The sequence below is a fragment of the Enoplosus armatus genome, chromosome 19 (genome assembly GCF_043641665.1).
Source record: "Enoplosus armatus isolate fEnoArm2 chromosome 19, fEnoArm2.hap1, whole genome shotgun sequence".
NCBI classification, from domain to species: Eukaryota; Metazoa; Chordata; class Actinopteri; order Centrarchiformes; family Enoplosidae; genus Enoplosus; species Enoplosus armatus.
Genome location: NC_092198.1, coordinates 4,692,142 through 4,708,941, shown reverse-complemented (window position 1 = coordinate 4,708,941; position 16,800 = coordinate 4,692,142).

The following is a 16,800-nucleotide window of genomic DNA, read 5'->3' as shown; positions in this document are numbered from 1 at the left end:
AGCTGGTATCTTGGAAGCAGGCATGTACTTTGATGACCTAGCTACACATGAGTCTGTGGTTATTGTGACACAAGGTAAATCTGTCCCATAACGTGTGGAATCCTGTTTAAGTCCATCTGAAGGTTGCTGGAACAATTGGGGGGATTTGTTTAGGGCCCACCTGGTGTCCGGTTCATCATGTGAGTGCAGCAGCCTTCACTTCACCCCATGAACACGAGCTGCTTTTGATAAAGGATCTCCATTATGAAAGGTGGTGTACTGATAAAGCTAAAGCTTCACATCATCCCTCCTCTAACTCGACTAAAATGCACCGCTGGAATTTCCTTCCTACAGAACATCTGAGTTAGTCACCCAGTCAGGGATTACCCACGAGACCTGTACTGTATGTTTGGGTGCAGATGTTTTTGTGTTTGTGCACAAGCAGTGTCTGATTTAAACCTTTGCCATCACTTTACCACCAATCTGTTCATCATGTGTCAAGAAGTTTAAAATAAAATGATCAAAAGGTGTTTCATTTACAGTCTTTGATTTGAGAGTGGGGCTATAAATAATTTTATGCAGGGAGGTCACAGCAGAAGCGACGTCATCAATTATATAAATCCCCCCAATGCCGCAGGATGGGTCACAATCTAACGGCAAATAATGTTCTGTGTGTTTTCTAAACATCAGACTGGAAACTACTTTGCGCACAGCTGGCACAGCGTGGATACCTTCATGAAATATTTAATTTCCAACACAACAAGGAATTTGACCTTTCTGAGCTTTTCTACACTCCAAATCTCTAGACTCCATTTTGAATTAGTTTGTCTAATAATATAAGGACTGTTTCATTTTAATTTTTCTATATAAGACCTTATAGCTGATATTCCAGCAGCTGCTGAACTACAATACATCGCCCTCTATTAATGCTTTACCTATTGTACACTCCAGCAGCTGCCCCAATATTAATAATACAGAAGCAGCATAACTTACAGCCTGAAATGTGTCTGCACACTTAACTGTAACTATAGTTACAACTGGAGACAGGCCATATGGATTTTCAGTGAAACACCACATTTTTTTGACAAAGTGGTGAAGTGCAGTATGAAGGTGCACCTGTGCTTCCATTTTGGGCTGCTGTTGGAGCCACGGTGGTGATTAGACAGATGCAGCTTAATGGATCTCACCTCTATTCATCGTAGCTCTATGGAGGTCGGAGAGAGAAAGAAGCTTGGACAAAGGGCACTGTACAGACTGTACAGAGAAAGATTTATGGGGAAAAAACAGTGAGAGGAGGAAGTGTGTGTTTGTAATACAGCAATGTAGTTGACCCTTCAGTCCTCACCAGGATTGGAATTCATTGAACAATTCTAAATTGTTCTAACTGCAGGTCTAACTGCTGGTCTAACTGCTGGTCTAACTGTAATCAGCAGGGAGACTACACGGAGCTGCTCTGCTCTCGTCATGAAAATATAAAAGGGGTCAGCAGACATCTGCTGGGCTCTGGTAATCCTGAGTGTGTAGTAAACAGGGCTGGTCTCAGTTCACTCTCTGCACAGCAACTGAACTTAATATATTTTAGTACTAAAAACACTTTTTTTCTTATTGTTAACAAATCCCATCAAAAGAAACAAAACCAACAATGCCAACAAGTATTGTTTGTGCAGACAAAGCTTGCTACAGCTCATTCCTCTGGGCCATAAATGATTAAGTAAGAGATAATACACAACAAGTTGTATTTTCGTTGAGGCTGAGAACTACCCTCCACTACACCACAATTGTGGAACATACAACTTGGAGGGTATTATTCCGCTTACACATGGCCACTTCCCGACAAAATGCTATGCTATAAATGTTTAAATAATAACAATAATAGTGTTATTAAGCAAAGAAACACTTTCATTTCAGTTGTAACTTTTAAGTCACCGCCGGTTCAGCGCCAGCAGCGAGAAGTGATATCTGTGTTGCCAGATCTTGCGAGAGTGTGTTGTGGAGACAGAGACAGGTCTTGAATAAAGGTCTGAAAATGCCATTTTAGTGTCAGAACGTTGGAAAGATATGTGGCTTTTGAGAAATAGGTCAAATGTTTACTTCTGTGACTACAGGGTGAAAGAACGGGTCATTATCTGTGCTCACGTTCACTTCTACCATTGGAGCGAATAGACTCAGGGCCTGCCACCAGTCTCCTGAATGGGCAGGGCAGTGGCGAAACCCTCGTGACACAGAGGATGTTTTTGTGAATACTTCCCCGAACCTCTTGCACCTTCACCTGCCAACTGCTGTTCTCTGGGAGATTCATCACAAGGATGGATGGAGTTTGAATGAGAGCTTGATATGGCATTCTATCTGGGTTCCGCTGTGGGGTTTAGAAATCAAGCAGTGCTCTCTCACAGTTCACGGAGCTGTTAAAAAAATGCGTAGGCTCTGAGCTAACCCGAGACTGAACCTAAAGGTTCCATTAAAGGTGTCGAAGCAGGCTGGAGCGACCAAAGCGTGCAAAAGGGACTGTGATGGTGGATGGAGCCAAATGCTTCCATGCACCAGGTCCCCTGTCAATTCACAGAGGAAAATAAGACGTCAGCTAATAGCACCTCTAGAAGGAACCGGACTTATACGTGTCACTGAGGGATACTAGGAAAGAAATCAGCCTTGAACAACCATCATACATAAAGCTGCTTACAAATACAAGAAGTACAGTATAATCAATCCCTGCTTCAGGTGTGTCCATTTTTTAACACTGCAGACTAGACACTTAATTACAGCTGTGCCTTTCCTGCGTTCCCCCCCGATATCAGGGACGGTGATCGTCTAGTCCAGCTTTCATACACTGCCAGTTTAGGGAAACGCACTGCAGATACTGTAGAAAGGAGAGATGGTGTGACTGTATCTACCCAGCTGCAATGATACAGACCTGAGCTAGCCACAGCTGAAGGTGCGCCCACTCTCGCTAATACTAATACAGCTCTGCCTTTCTCTATGGATCAGAAGGAATGAGAAACTCAACAATGTGTACAAAGTAGAGCAAAATACTTTGAAAAAAGGAAACAAACTATGCACAATATAGATGGAGAATCATTATAGTTTACATCAAAACTGAGAATTCTGCTTAAAAATACTGCATGTACAAATTTCTGCAAAACAAGAGAACTGTTTCATGAGGAAAATATGAGTAATCTAGTCTAAAAAACTACTTTTCATGTCAAACTTTTTTTGTTCTTTGGGCTAAACTGTCAAACTGCCTGTCCATTCAATCTTTGACCTAATAGATACAGGCAGTGTGAGGATTGGGGTGACTTGCCTTGAGAAAATGACACTTCTGGATTGTTGTTGAATAGCAGAAGAAGCACCTGATGCCTGCTGCTTGAACAGACATGAGACAGAACCTTTTAGGTTAATAGTTTGCCCTGAGCTTAGTTTCTAGACACTCTTTCTCTTCATCTCTTAGCCCTTCCAGAGCTGTACCACTTCCATTAATCCTCACTGCTCAGTGATCAAAAACACCCGCAGGTACAGCACAAAAATACTAAGTGTGCTAGTCGAAGTGTGATGTCTTGACCTTGTTCTGCAGCGGAGATTCACATCATTCATTCTACAATCCATTTTTATTTTTGTAACTGTGACTTTAATTCTTTTAGACAAGATGAAAAAAAAGAGAGAGACAACCCAGACAGCATTTGGAGGCTGTGGGCAAGTCTGAATCTATCATTCAGCAAATGACCTCCAAACCTTTAAGGAAGTCTCACAAAGTCCTGAAAACATCAATAAATTGAATATCAAATGGTCAGCTGATAAAGAAATGCGGTAATGGCTTCCACCTAAAATAACACTATGTCACACTTCCTTGTTCTAGATGCAGAGTAATTGGCTTGATCATCTGACAAAGACTGATAAATAAATGAATGCAACACACATCCCGTAATCACCTCATCTCTCATTACTCTCACTCACTGAAGCTTACCTGTCAGCTGAAGCATTTATTGAACTGAATCTGAAGAGACAACGTGCTCTCTCTCTGACCTTTTGCCAGGAACATTGCTATACAGTAGATTTTCCATAGGAATATGTCAACGCACCCATTTGAAACGCCAATCTTCTGTCTTTATACTAAGCTAAGTTAACCAGCTGCTAGCTGTAGCTTCATGTTTACTTTACAGGTATGAGAGTGGCATAAAACTTCCTCATCAAGAAAGCAAGAGGCAAGAAAGCAAAATGTTGAACTATTTCTTTAATTTATTCATAAGTCACTCCTCTTTCAGTAACTGGTGTATTTGTACTATTTATTCTGCATATAAATAACTGCCCTATTTAAGCTGGTTGGCCTGTAATGACTGCTTGTATTTAGTTTGACCGGTAACCACATAATAATGGCTTGGCACATGGGAAATTACTTGATGACTGCTAATTGGTAGATAAATAAATCCATTTACAGAGTTGTTGATAATACTAAAATAAAGTAACTCTTTTTTACAACCGCACAATGAAACACATGAAAAATGTGTTAATTCAGAAAAAAGACTCCAGGCTCCCATTTTGCGTCTTTTCAATAACCAACATATCGGGAATGTTAAATTTGTGAAACTAATTGCACCAAATGGCTAAACAATATGGGCCTTTGTTTATTTCAGTTTCCAAAGCTGAAATCACAGGGTACAAGTCATTTTTTTGCCTTCCTTGATGAAATAGTTGACCCAGTTTTAGGACAAAGGACAATGTCCCACTTCTTTGTGCATTCAGTGTAATAGAGGAGTCAAACATGTAAGGACACTCCACATCTACAAACAGCTTCTTGGCAGGAAAGCCATCCGTGTCAGGTCGAGCATCAGTCACCTCCTTCATTCTTTTTCAGCCTTCAACTCAATGGTTATTTTTCTCAGCGACGCCTCACAAAACACCATCAATCTCGTCATGTTTACTGAAACATCAACAATATCCACTTCACTTTGTTTTTTTTATACCATACAGTTTAACCTCACATAATCATGACATGAGCACTTTATTGGAGCAGCCTCATACAAAGGCGCCACTCCCTTAAATTGAGATTATGTAAACCGTCAACCGCGTTCATGGAGTTTTGAGTTCCAGTTTGCCGGTCCCTCTCATATTGAGAGACTACCATTTTCAACCATATTCTCGGAATATTACCCCACTTCCCCGGCTCCATAACATGTTATATGCTGTGAACGGAACAGCTCTATTAGGCGGTTATCTATCTTCACTGGTGGTCACAAAGAGTCCGCAAAGAAATATGTGGTTATGAGCATTATTAGTTGAGAAATGCCAAAATAAATGGAGTAGAACATACTTCTCTGATACACCTTTTTGCTTTCTGATGTATCAGGGAAAATTCCCTGTTGACATATGTGTTACCATGATACCAAATGATCTTGCACAACAATGTGGGGGAGCTGCTAAATGCTCGACTGTGTTCTCCAGCTAGTCACTACTAGTTTTCTCTGTCTACTTTTTAGAGCTAGGCGGGGAGTTTACAGTGCGTTTATCAGAGCTTTTTTGCTGAGAGCAGCGAGAGTGAACCAAAACAGTAAGGTTAATATAAAAATATTTATAATAGCAGCTCTAAGTTTAGCTTTTGAATTCATACTAATGTCACATGTCTATGTATCACGCAATCCTGTGTTTGGTCTGTTTTGCATTTACACCACAAACAAAGTCCACTTGGAAGCGGACCGGTCCCCCCCGTTTAAACTGTCTCAAAGTGCGTTTCCATGTACCCTGTCGAAATATCACAAAACAGTTTTTACGCCTCACTGAGGTGGAAAAGTTGGTGTGCAATGGAGACAGACTTAGTGCATTAATCATGCCGCACCTGAAGCACGTGACTTAAACGTCCACTGAAGCTTCCGCTCCACTGGAAAAACTAAGAATGGTGGCAGATGAAAACATCAGATCTGTGAGGAGCTATGAGGAGAAATTTAAAGTTTATCTTGACAGTGCTGAACCAGAAAACATGGGACCAGCCCTGGGAAGTCGGGGAAGTGATCAGCTGCTTGTCTGTTCCAGTGCTGTCTGTGAGAGGAGAAAGGAAAACATCTAACAAGAAATAATCAGGGAAGTCTGTTATTATCCAAATCCAATTCAATCCAACTTTTTTCATGAAGTGCATTTAAAACCAACAACAGTTGACCAAAGTGCAGTACAATCAAAGGTAGCAAAATCCATAAAACAACACAATAACACAAAGATCAAGTTTAAAAGACAATACTGGCTCTCATACTGAGTTAAAAGCCAAGGATGTGTTTTAAGACGGGATTTAAAAACAGGCAGTAAAAGGAGCAGCAACAGAAACACAGAGGGGGCAGAGAGGGAGGGCAGCGGCAAATGAGAAGTCAAAGGAGAGTGACAAAGAAAGTAAAACTGATTTGAAACTCAAAACTGAGGCTGGACCTGCGACTGCAGTCGCATGTAACATGTAATGCATCGCTCCTTCAGGCAGAGCACACAGTGTGAAAGCTGAACACAATGCAGAGTCTCAGTCTTCAGGAATTTATGACCACCATGAAAAATGTTGCTTTTGCTGCCAGAGGCTGATTTATGTATGCACATTAATATATATACATATGTGTCATGTAGTGATGTACAGTAATGGAGAACAAACTTGGCTGTAACACTTTCTTTCCTGACCTCTTTGTTGTGTTTTCTTAACAACACTTTTTGGAAACGCATCAGGGAACTGATCAGTGGTGGAGGAAGTATTCCGATTCTTGAGTAAAAGTACTAATACCACACTGTAAAAATACTCTGTTACAAGTAAAAGTTACTTGAAAAGATAATCAGCAAATCTGTGAAGCTGGAACCATGAAATGTTTTCACGAGAAAAATGACCTAAACGATCATAATAGTTGCCAGCAATCTGTAATCGTTTCAGCTGTACTTGTATGAACTGTTGGGTAGTTTAATGTATAACAAAACAACAACACGCTGTCAGATAATTGTTGTGGAGTAGAAATAAAGAGTGGCATGAAAAGATCATGTACACTTAAGTGCAGTACTTGAGTAAATGTACTTAGTTACATAACACCATTGGAACTGTAGGTCCAAACCATGCGGCTGTATTGGAGACCTTTTTGACAGAATTGATCATTGTTATTGGGTGAAAAAAGATATGATACATGATGTAATAATAATTATATAGTTGTATGCACAGGCTGCAAAGTGCCATCTAAGAGGAGCATGTTGGTTTAGACACAAGTGCTCTGTGGTGTGATGTGTATACATTGTGAGCATGAGCATATACATACATGCTCATGAACTTTATTTTGTAGCCCAAATGCGTGTCCTTAATTTAAGAGGTTTATCATATGACATCATCATCATATACAGTCTTTTATTGCTTTAAGTGGGAGATAAATGTGTTTTATTCTTCGCTTTTAGCAAATCTCCTAAATCGGCTCTTTAGATTGTGTAATAAAACGGGTTTTCCACTGAAAACGTGTTTCAAATCTTAGATATTTCTCTACAACATGAAATATTCATGACGAAAAGGAGCAACAATCAAAAGTTAAACTTTAAAAGATAGTAATATACATGAAAACTTTGACATAAACGTTTGTGTTCATATAGACACGTATTGTAACAGTAAGAGGCTGAAAATGTGTTTTCAGGGCCTTTAAAATCATCGTTAGGGAGAAGGAAATGGGAAAAGTGGGTTTTAAGGGGTTAAAAATAACCCTTGTTACAACAATAGCTGGTCTGCCCTGCATAATGAATTGCTTAATCTAATCTCTCTGAGGAATCATTTGATTAAGTGACTATAAAGACGTTAAAAAAACTATAAAGTCAGTCAGTAAATATTAATTATTAAATATTGATTCATTATTTATTAAGCTTATTGACTGAATTAAGTATTGTGGGGCGCCACTGAAGTCAGTATGTGCATGAAGATGGACATAAATGAGACAGCACAGTAAGGCAGTGTTGATACAGAGGAAATTAGTTTTAGTTTCTTTTAGCTTATTAGGCTGTTATATTTTAACAGAGACCTTTCACAACACAACGGTTGAGCCAGAATTAGCTTGCTAATTCACATCTGTGGTCCCTGGGCAGGAAGATAGATGATGGTTGATGTTCAATGAATTGTGTTTTCCAGTGTGGCTACATGTGGGTGCGTAGCCTTGTTTTTCTCTAAATCAACAATAGGAGTGAGGGGTGTTTCAATACTCGTCTTTAAGCGGCTCTCGGAGTGGCTCCCTGATTAAGTCATCCAGCCCTCTGCATTGTCATCCACAGGGATTTAATCAGTCTCAGCGGGCTGTGTCTCTGTGAAGCTTCAGCAGAGAGCAGCAGCTTCTGCACTGGCTGCAGGTGATGAAGTCAGATACACCGAGACACACGAACAACAGGAACTAGGGCAGTTTCCCTGCAAAGTAAAGGTGTGTATTTCCCCATGACTTGTATTAACTCTCATTTTCTCATGAAAATGACTTTTTGTAAGCATCCTTCTAAACCAGTGGTTCCCAACCTTTTTCTTAAGGGACTCCTATTTTACCATTGAATATACACTGATGACCCCCACTGCCCCCCTCCCACATAAAAATGGGAAAAAGTAGCCTACTTCTTTTGCAATATCTTTCTGTGTATTTCACTATATTCATTTCATAAAAAACAATAACAGCTCAGAACATTTCCTGTGGATATTGCAATGTATCAGATGATTTTTCCTTATATTTTTAGGAACACAATTCTATGTCTGTATTATGATTTTCTTTCAATGTCATTATCATGCATATGTTTTAATAGTCCAAGCAGCCTGGCTTCATAATAAATGAATAAAGACTAAATACAAACTTCTAAAAGAACCCTTAGATTTAGTGTTCTTCTTAACAGAAATGAATTAAATGCATGTGTATTATATTTTATATAAACATTCTTACATCCTTAAAATCAAGAGGGCTTGAAGGACCCCCAGGGTGGGAAAGGGTCTCAATTGAAAACGAAATGAAAAGTCTAACCCTGAGGCCCTGTTCTGAAGAGGGTAGGCTTTTACCACAAATCAATCAATTATTTCACTAAAACTGCAGTCACAAGTTCCCAGAGCCCGATGTGACATCTTCTTATATTTATTTTGGTCCCACAAACAGTCCAACCCCCAAAGATTTTCACTTTACTATGATATAAAACAGAGAAAAGCAGAAGATGTGAAAGAGTGTTTTTGCTTGAACAAATTACTGAAACGATTTATCGATTATTAAAATAGTTGCTGATTTTCTTTTCGATTGAGTAACTGAATGATAGTCTAGGCTAATCGTTTCTTTTGTGCCTGTCAACAACGTGAGGTCAACAGGCAAAGCCCATCCTTTTGCTGCTCTGGTTGAAAACGTCGATGGACTGGCAGCCTAATGGATGTTTTATTAAATTTGGTACTACTTTAGAAAGCCCCAAAAAATCCTTGAGCCATGACTGGTGCCGATCAAGAAACTGATCAGCCCCCCCACACTGTGACAAAGGTACTCTTATTACTACTACTACTCTTACTCTTATCTAAATGCTTTGACCAGATGAAGGTCACAGTTCTGTAAGGAGCAACCTCAACAAGCTGTGGAGGGTTTTATTCTGAAAGAGTTGAGCGGAAGCTGTGCCTCCTGACTGTATATAACCATATGATCCCTGAAGCCGGGAGCACTGACTCGGTGCTGCTGCTCTCCGGCGGAGGCTCTGGAGGACAAGTTGAAGCTGAACCGCAGGAATATTTTTCAAGCCGTTTCCGCTCGTCACGAGGACCTCAACTGATATTTGCCGGGCTCTTCTTCTTCTTCTTCTTCTTCTTCTTCTTCTTCTTCTTCTTCTAACGCTGGAAAAGTTTATTGGTGGGAATTAGACTCCGCTCGGGATGACTAATGACCGGTGATCAAAAGGTGAGCGATGACCCAAACCTCGACACTGAGGCGGCATGTTTTCTAAATGTTGTCTCTGTGACTTTTGCGGGTTCCGTTCGTCTGTTGACGCTAACGAGAGCAAGACCCGCAAGCTCTGTTAAAATAAGCTTCAACACATTTCTCAGGTAAAAAAGGATGGAGTCAGGTTGTGATGCACAGGTGAAACCTGCTCATTTCATGTCATTTCTGTTCTAATTGTATGTGAGGTTCGCTTTTGTTTGGGGTCACACAGAGCAAATGTGCAAATTAAAAAAAGAAAGATCCTCTTAAACACACGTTTTTCTTCCGTTTTCCTGACGTTCATTTTCTTTGCCACAAACTGGGCACACATACAGACCGTAACTGTTATGACTCGGAATAAGGACGTTTCAACATGTTCTATGTTCTATGGTCTGGATATTAACAGGTCTATATTGGTAAGAACTCCCTAGCTGCCTGTTACACCTCTGAACAAACATTTTGGAGGCGTTGTGCTGTCGAAAGGGGACAGAAGTCGCGCCTGTGAAACATCCCTCGTGAGTTCACTACAGCCTCCAGCCGCTGTTGCTTCAGTCCAGTGAACAAATCAGCACCTGTTAAAGAAACCTGCGTCCTTACACTCTGTCCCCCCAAGAACCAAAGAACCCCTTCAACGAGAAGCACCTTGATTTTCCATTCTTGACCTTGCAGGGAAATACATACACATCTGGCGGTGAAGGTGCTTTTGTTTTTTGAGTTTTTTTAAATACTGCGATCTCCCCGCGGCAGAAACGACGAGAGAGACTCTGTGCGCATTTACGCACGAGGCACAGCAGCGTAACTTGATTGGCTGTTTAAATCTCCAGACAGGCTGACAGGGTCGGTCAGGACCCAATGACAATTGGGTAAGATAATTCTTACCGGCATGTGTCGACCGGGTCCGTGGGACGCGCGTCTCACGCTCGGTTCTTTTCCCCACTCCACCGTCTTTACGCGCAGGGGCAGCTCCTGGAGCTGCTGCGCCCCCAGCACCCGCGGCTACAGGTGAACCCACATGAGGCTGACCGTGAGAAAACAATAACAATAATGATACAACAGATAAGACAGTTATACAGTTCTATCTTACCTTAAATAGAACAGTGTGCGAGCATCAATAAAAAGCTTTTTAAAATTAACCCCCAATCTCACGAAGACATTTCTGAATATAATTAAGTCTTACAAACCTTATTTTCTGAGAACAAGTGGAAAAAAAACTGTCAGTGCAGTCAGACCACTGTATTCAGTTTTTAATTTCAATACATTTGTTTAAAAATGGTCCCAGGAGAAGTGTCTGTAGCTTGGAACAAGAAAGACTGCTGCACTAGAATGATGAAACATGAAACTTGGTTTTAGAAAATACTTGAAATACAGACTTTTTCACTTTCTAAAGGATAAAAAAGACAATTACTGACTAAAATGACATGATAAGAAGGACGTACTTACTTACTTGCTTAGTTACTTTCCACCACTGTGTGATAGCAACGAGATTCATCATGACGTCTCTGGAGCTCCTGCTGACCGAGCCCCATCACTTCACTCCCTGTGGTTGATTTCCTGACAAGGTGGAGAGTGACGCTCTGACTCATGTCTAAAGGAGATCAAGTGGGAACTGTTGAATTTTGTATTAGAAAAGCTTGAAAGTAGCTGAAAAGTTATTGTTGGCTATATGGAAATTAGTGTGTGAACTTTAATCTCATGGAAAGCGACCATGTGAGTATGCATCAGCCTCTTACTTCGTTGAACTTGAGGTTTTGTTTTCACTCTGAAGACATTAAATGTGCGGTAGAAGTTGTTTTGCTTTTAAAGAGAAAAGTCAACGCTTAATTTACTGCGAGTTTGAATGTTAGTTTTCCTTGAAAATGAAAACATTGCTTAGAAAACATCCTCATGGGCCAATCAGATTAGTTTCAAACACGGAATGCCAAATGTCATCGAGGCTTGGATTCAGCAAAGATAAACGTGAGGAGTGATTGTATCTGCACAGAGGCAGTAAAGTCTGAGCTGTATGTTCAAAAGCAAGAAGGATCCTTTTAAGGCTTGAATTCCCAAAACATGACACTCAGGCCAAAAGGTGCCTCAATAACCAGCAATCAGACATAGTGCAATAGCTTGCTCCATCTTTTGTTTCCCTTGATAATCCACTTAATGATCATCGAGTCAATACAGTCACCACAAGGAGGGCCAGAAAGAAAGAAGAACTCCTCTGGACTCCCACAGTTGTGTATGGGCTACTAATTATCATTTTCCTATTTTTTTCTCATGTGAGAGCTTCCAGCTGAGGTGTTATAGGTCTCTGTTGTTGTTATTAATCTCACTTGCAAAAAATGTGCAATTCAGCATCACCTTTCTGCTTTTCATCATCATATGTTATCACTGTTTTTTTTAATCACTTAGTTGTTATATTGGGTCTTACTTGCCAATAAATACTTGACATTCACAATTTGACCACACTAATCAAACTGCATGAAAGTGCGGGGAAAGATCAAACACATTTTAATCATTAATTCATCTTTCATTTTAATAATTCAGTGGTGTAAATGGGCAATTCCTCCAGATTCAGCTATATAAACGTCATTTTACTGTGAGATGAAAAGCAAGAATCACGACAATGGAGGAAGATTCTATGCAGACGTTCTCATGAATTCAGTTTTCTGTCTTTGTCTTCAGTTCTTTTTCTGTTCACTTCTCTTTTTATTATGATCATTCTGCTGTTTTTTGTGTGTGTTCAGTGCTGCTTTGTTCAGTTCAGCTCTCACCAGAGACAGACCCAGACTTTCCCAACGTATTAAATATATAATATGTATATAGTATACCCTTTGATGTAGGGAGCATTTTGTATTCCAGGTCACATCTGTATATGTGGAAACCAGAGAAATCCTTTCCCCTTCAGATGTTTGATGCAGTGCTGTAGGCCGTGGGTGTGTGTGTGTGTGTGTGTGTGTGTGCATGCGTGCGTGTGTGTTTTTTCTCCGAGCTGTTCGATGTTGCCCTTCGCGCCTGGTTCAAGCCCTCATTTCTACCCACAAAGTGTCAAATTAGATTGTTACGGTATCGACAGGTCCTCCCAAACAGGCTAATTGGAGTGGAAAAGCTCTCTCTTTGAGAGTGGCTGAACAAATAGGAAACAGTTTTTGGATTTTTCTTCTTCTGACTGTGTTTGGATCATCACGTCTTTCCTTGAGAGGGTTGTGACTTTTCCCCAGATTTGTTTGTGTGCATTGAAATATCGTCTCTGTTCAACAACGCTACATCACTCCTTCTGAGGCAAATCAAAGCCTCTTGTGAGCTACCGTCAGGCTGTAATCTATGTATCTGTTGTGTATAACCTTAATGATCCGATTAATTGATCCCTACTTATTGGCAATCTGTTCATCAGAAAATGTCACACATTGTCAGCCACCAAGATAGCATCTCCTCTGAGTAGTAGCGGGAACCCTGTTGATCAGCGTGGCCGATGGGTGGCCAGCAATTTCCTGCATCCCTGGGGGTCACAGGATCAGCACCTTGGACCGTAATTATCCTCCATGTGTAAAGAAGGAGGCTGCTATTAATAGACTTTAACCTTTTATCACAGCTGAACATTATCTGACATCAGTAAAGTTTCCAGCTCACGTGGGCTTGTGATCTAAATGCCTGCAGGCAGATGAAGTCACATAAACCTGAGGTGGAAAATACAAACAAAATGGCACACAGCTTCCAACAATTTGAAATCATCAATAAATCAATCCCAAAATTTAAAATGGACTTTCATCACATCATCAGACACGGGACTCTTCCAATTTTTTTTTTTATCTAATCAATCCTGCCCCCTGCAGACGTGAGGCTCTCCTGTGCATTAATCTATGCCAGGGTACAAACACCAGCCTTGGCTTGAGCTAGACTAATATTTTATCCCCCACTCCCCGGATTCCAATTAGTAAAACTTCATGTGAATTACATCTGATGGTGTTGCTTGAGATTAGTTGTTGAACTGATCCATGATCCATCCATCACTTTTCTTCTGCTTATCTTGGGCCGGGTCTACTGCTAAGAATGCTAAGCAAGGTAGTCCAGATATCCCTCTCCCCAGCAACGTTTTCCGGCTCTTCCCGGGGTATCCCGAGGCATTCCCAAGCCGGATGAGGTATATAATCTCTCCAGTGTGTTCTCCAAAGGAATGCATCCTGATCAGATGCCCGAACCATCAGATCAACTGGCACCTTTCGACGTGAAGAAGCAGCTGCTCTGCCGCAATCTCCCTCCACATGTCTCATTTTGGTCACTTGTACCCAAAGTCTCATTCTTTCGCTCACAGCTTGTGACCATAGATGAGGTTTGGAATGTTAATCGACAGCTTTTTCTTCTGGCTCAGCTCCCTCTTCGCCACAACGGTCAGGTACAAAGCCTGCATTATTATTTTGAAAATTGACCAAATGCTCTATGTCGTTCCTGTGACTTCCTGCCCAGCTCGATCTGCTCTGTGCAGCTTGACGGATCGGCCCCGCTGCAGCGTGTCTGGTGGGAATCACAAGCGTCGTCTGGAGTGGCCGGCATCTACGGCTGGTTTTATGGTGATTTTGTTTGTATACACAAAGTGACACGTGAAAACGGAGCCACCCAAAGTCATTCACTGATTAGCAACATTTGATCCGCAGAGTTTGGACTTTTACCAACAGTAAAAAAAATGTCCTGAGGCCGCCTGCTTAATACAGAATGTAATTTACCATTAGATCCTGACTGACCCCTCAGCCGTGACGAGTACTGAATTATAAACAATTATTGAAGTTACCGCTGCTGTGCCACGTGCGTAAAAATTTCTGCTGCTGTGTAATTGCTACAGGTATTCAATAATTAATATGAATAAACGGATTATTCGGTGACGTGAACATAATTGATAAAAGACTTTTATTGGTGTGATGCATTACAGACTGAAATTGTAGAGAAAAATGTAAGTGAAGAAGACAAGCTGTCCATTTGGATGGATTACTGAAGTACATTTCAAGCTTTTGCAGGTTTATTTGTATTATTTGTTTATCTGCACTGACAGAAAAAGGAAAACACAAACAAAATCAAATAAGCAACGATTGCCACAGGTCGTCTTAAATGCTGCAGTAATTAATATTTTTGTATCAATCATTTTGAGGGGCTGTTGCTCTAACCTGAAAACCAAATCAAGTATCAAGGTATCTTCCAAAGTAAAGTCTGTGCAATGCTACACATCTTATCCAGTGCAAACTGTTTACATGTTGCACAACTATCAGTATAGGAATGCTGATGCTGTGCTCTTGTGTCCGCCCTGTCTCCCCTGGAATTCTGTTTGTACTGTACAATTGTGCAGCACATGATTTAATACCAACACAGGAAGAAGTGTGTCCTTTATGGAGAGAAGCAAAAACAAAGGATGTGGAGGTCAGGGTGGTGGAAGAGTGTGTACTGTGTCTCTCCCAAAGTGCAAAACTTTTGTTAACTTCACCACAAAAGAATAATAATATCAAAATATTAAAAATATTAAAGAATCACCAATTTGTCCCTCCTCAAACAGAACACCTCCAGACTCCTTGAGTTACCTTTGACCACTAAATGTTAGCCAGAGTGTGTACATTCCCTTCCTCCTCTTTTCCCTCTTGTGGCTTTGAGTTGTGCTGTGAAGGTGGATGCATTGTTGTTATAAGTCCCCTTTAGATGTTTTATTTTCCGTTGTCATTGCAGGCAGGTCCGCGGCCAACCTTGTTCTTCCATTTATTTGGAAATGTCTTCGCAAACCTATTTCTGTAGGAACTGTCGGGTTTTGCTTGTGCAGCGCTGTCACCCCGTAAAGCTATTAGGCATCTTGTTTCCTGACGGCTCCAGGGACGTGAGTCTTCCATGTCTACCAGGCACCGTATAGCTTTCTACTGTGATGCGAGGAGTGCTCTTTCTAAACGGAATGATGATGACCTAGATATGGCTGCCAGCACGTTGTATAGATTGCGTTTACACCTACCTAAGATCCGAATACAATGCGAGCCAGACTACTTCCACATGTGGTCAGGCAGATCCGATCACATACAGATAACAACGCGTTCACTTTTTCCTTATCTGGATAATGTGTCCAGATACAGATCGCATTTTAATACCAGGTGTAAAAGGGGTGTTAATGACCATGTTTAGTGTGTTATATTCATATGCAACCATACTGATCTAATCAAGACAATCCAATAGGTACAAATTGATTCTATGGTGTACTTGGTTGTAGAGTTCAGTAAAATTTAAACTGCTAATAATAATATAAACAGTGCTTGTCTGAGTCTAGTTTAGTACTGAACTGCACAGTTTGAATCAGCAACAGGCTGAACTGTCAAAATCCAGTGACGATGATTCTTTGAACTAAAAAAAAAATGAAGCAATTTGAATGAATGAATGAATGAATGTTGAGTAGCAGAGCCAGCACAGTGTTTGTACAGTGAACAGGAATGTTAAAAGTGAATTAAGTGATGAATGAATGGCTCCTCACATGTGATGGCTGTTATTTGGTCCTGTCCTGTCAGCAGCTTCACTGCATTACAAGCCGATTCCTTTATTATTAGGTAACCTTAGCACTATTTCTGTAATGCAGCAGGAATTTCAACAATATTTCATTATCTAATATGTTGCCATGTAAGTAGAGATAACACTGAACATGCTGTCATGCCGTGGCTCCCTTTGGTTCATTACCACTGGGAGAAGGGGGGGGGGGGTTGCTTTTGCTTTGAGATGACTTTCTGATTAGGCAGGAGTTGCTTTGAAGCAAGCTGTTCTACTAAGGTCAATTGTATTTGCCACAATAGTAAACTTTGAGAGCAGCATTCCTGACTGGATTGGATTTTTCTTTTATTGTGTGCAGGGATGTTAGAGAGCAGAGATATGGCAGGAAGCTTACTGTTAGTCAAGCAAAGGGTAAAAAAAAGAGATTCTATATCTTATTCATTGTGTTTTT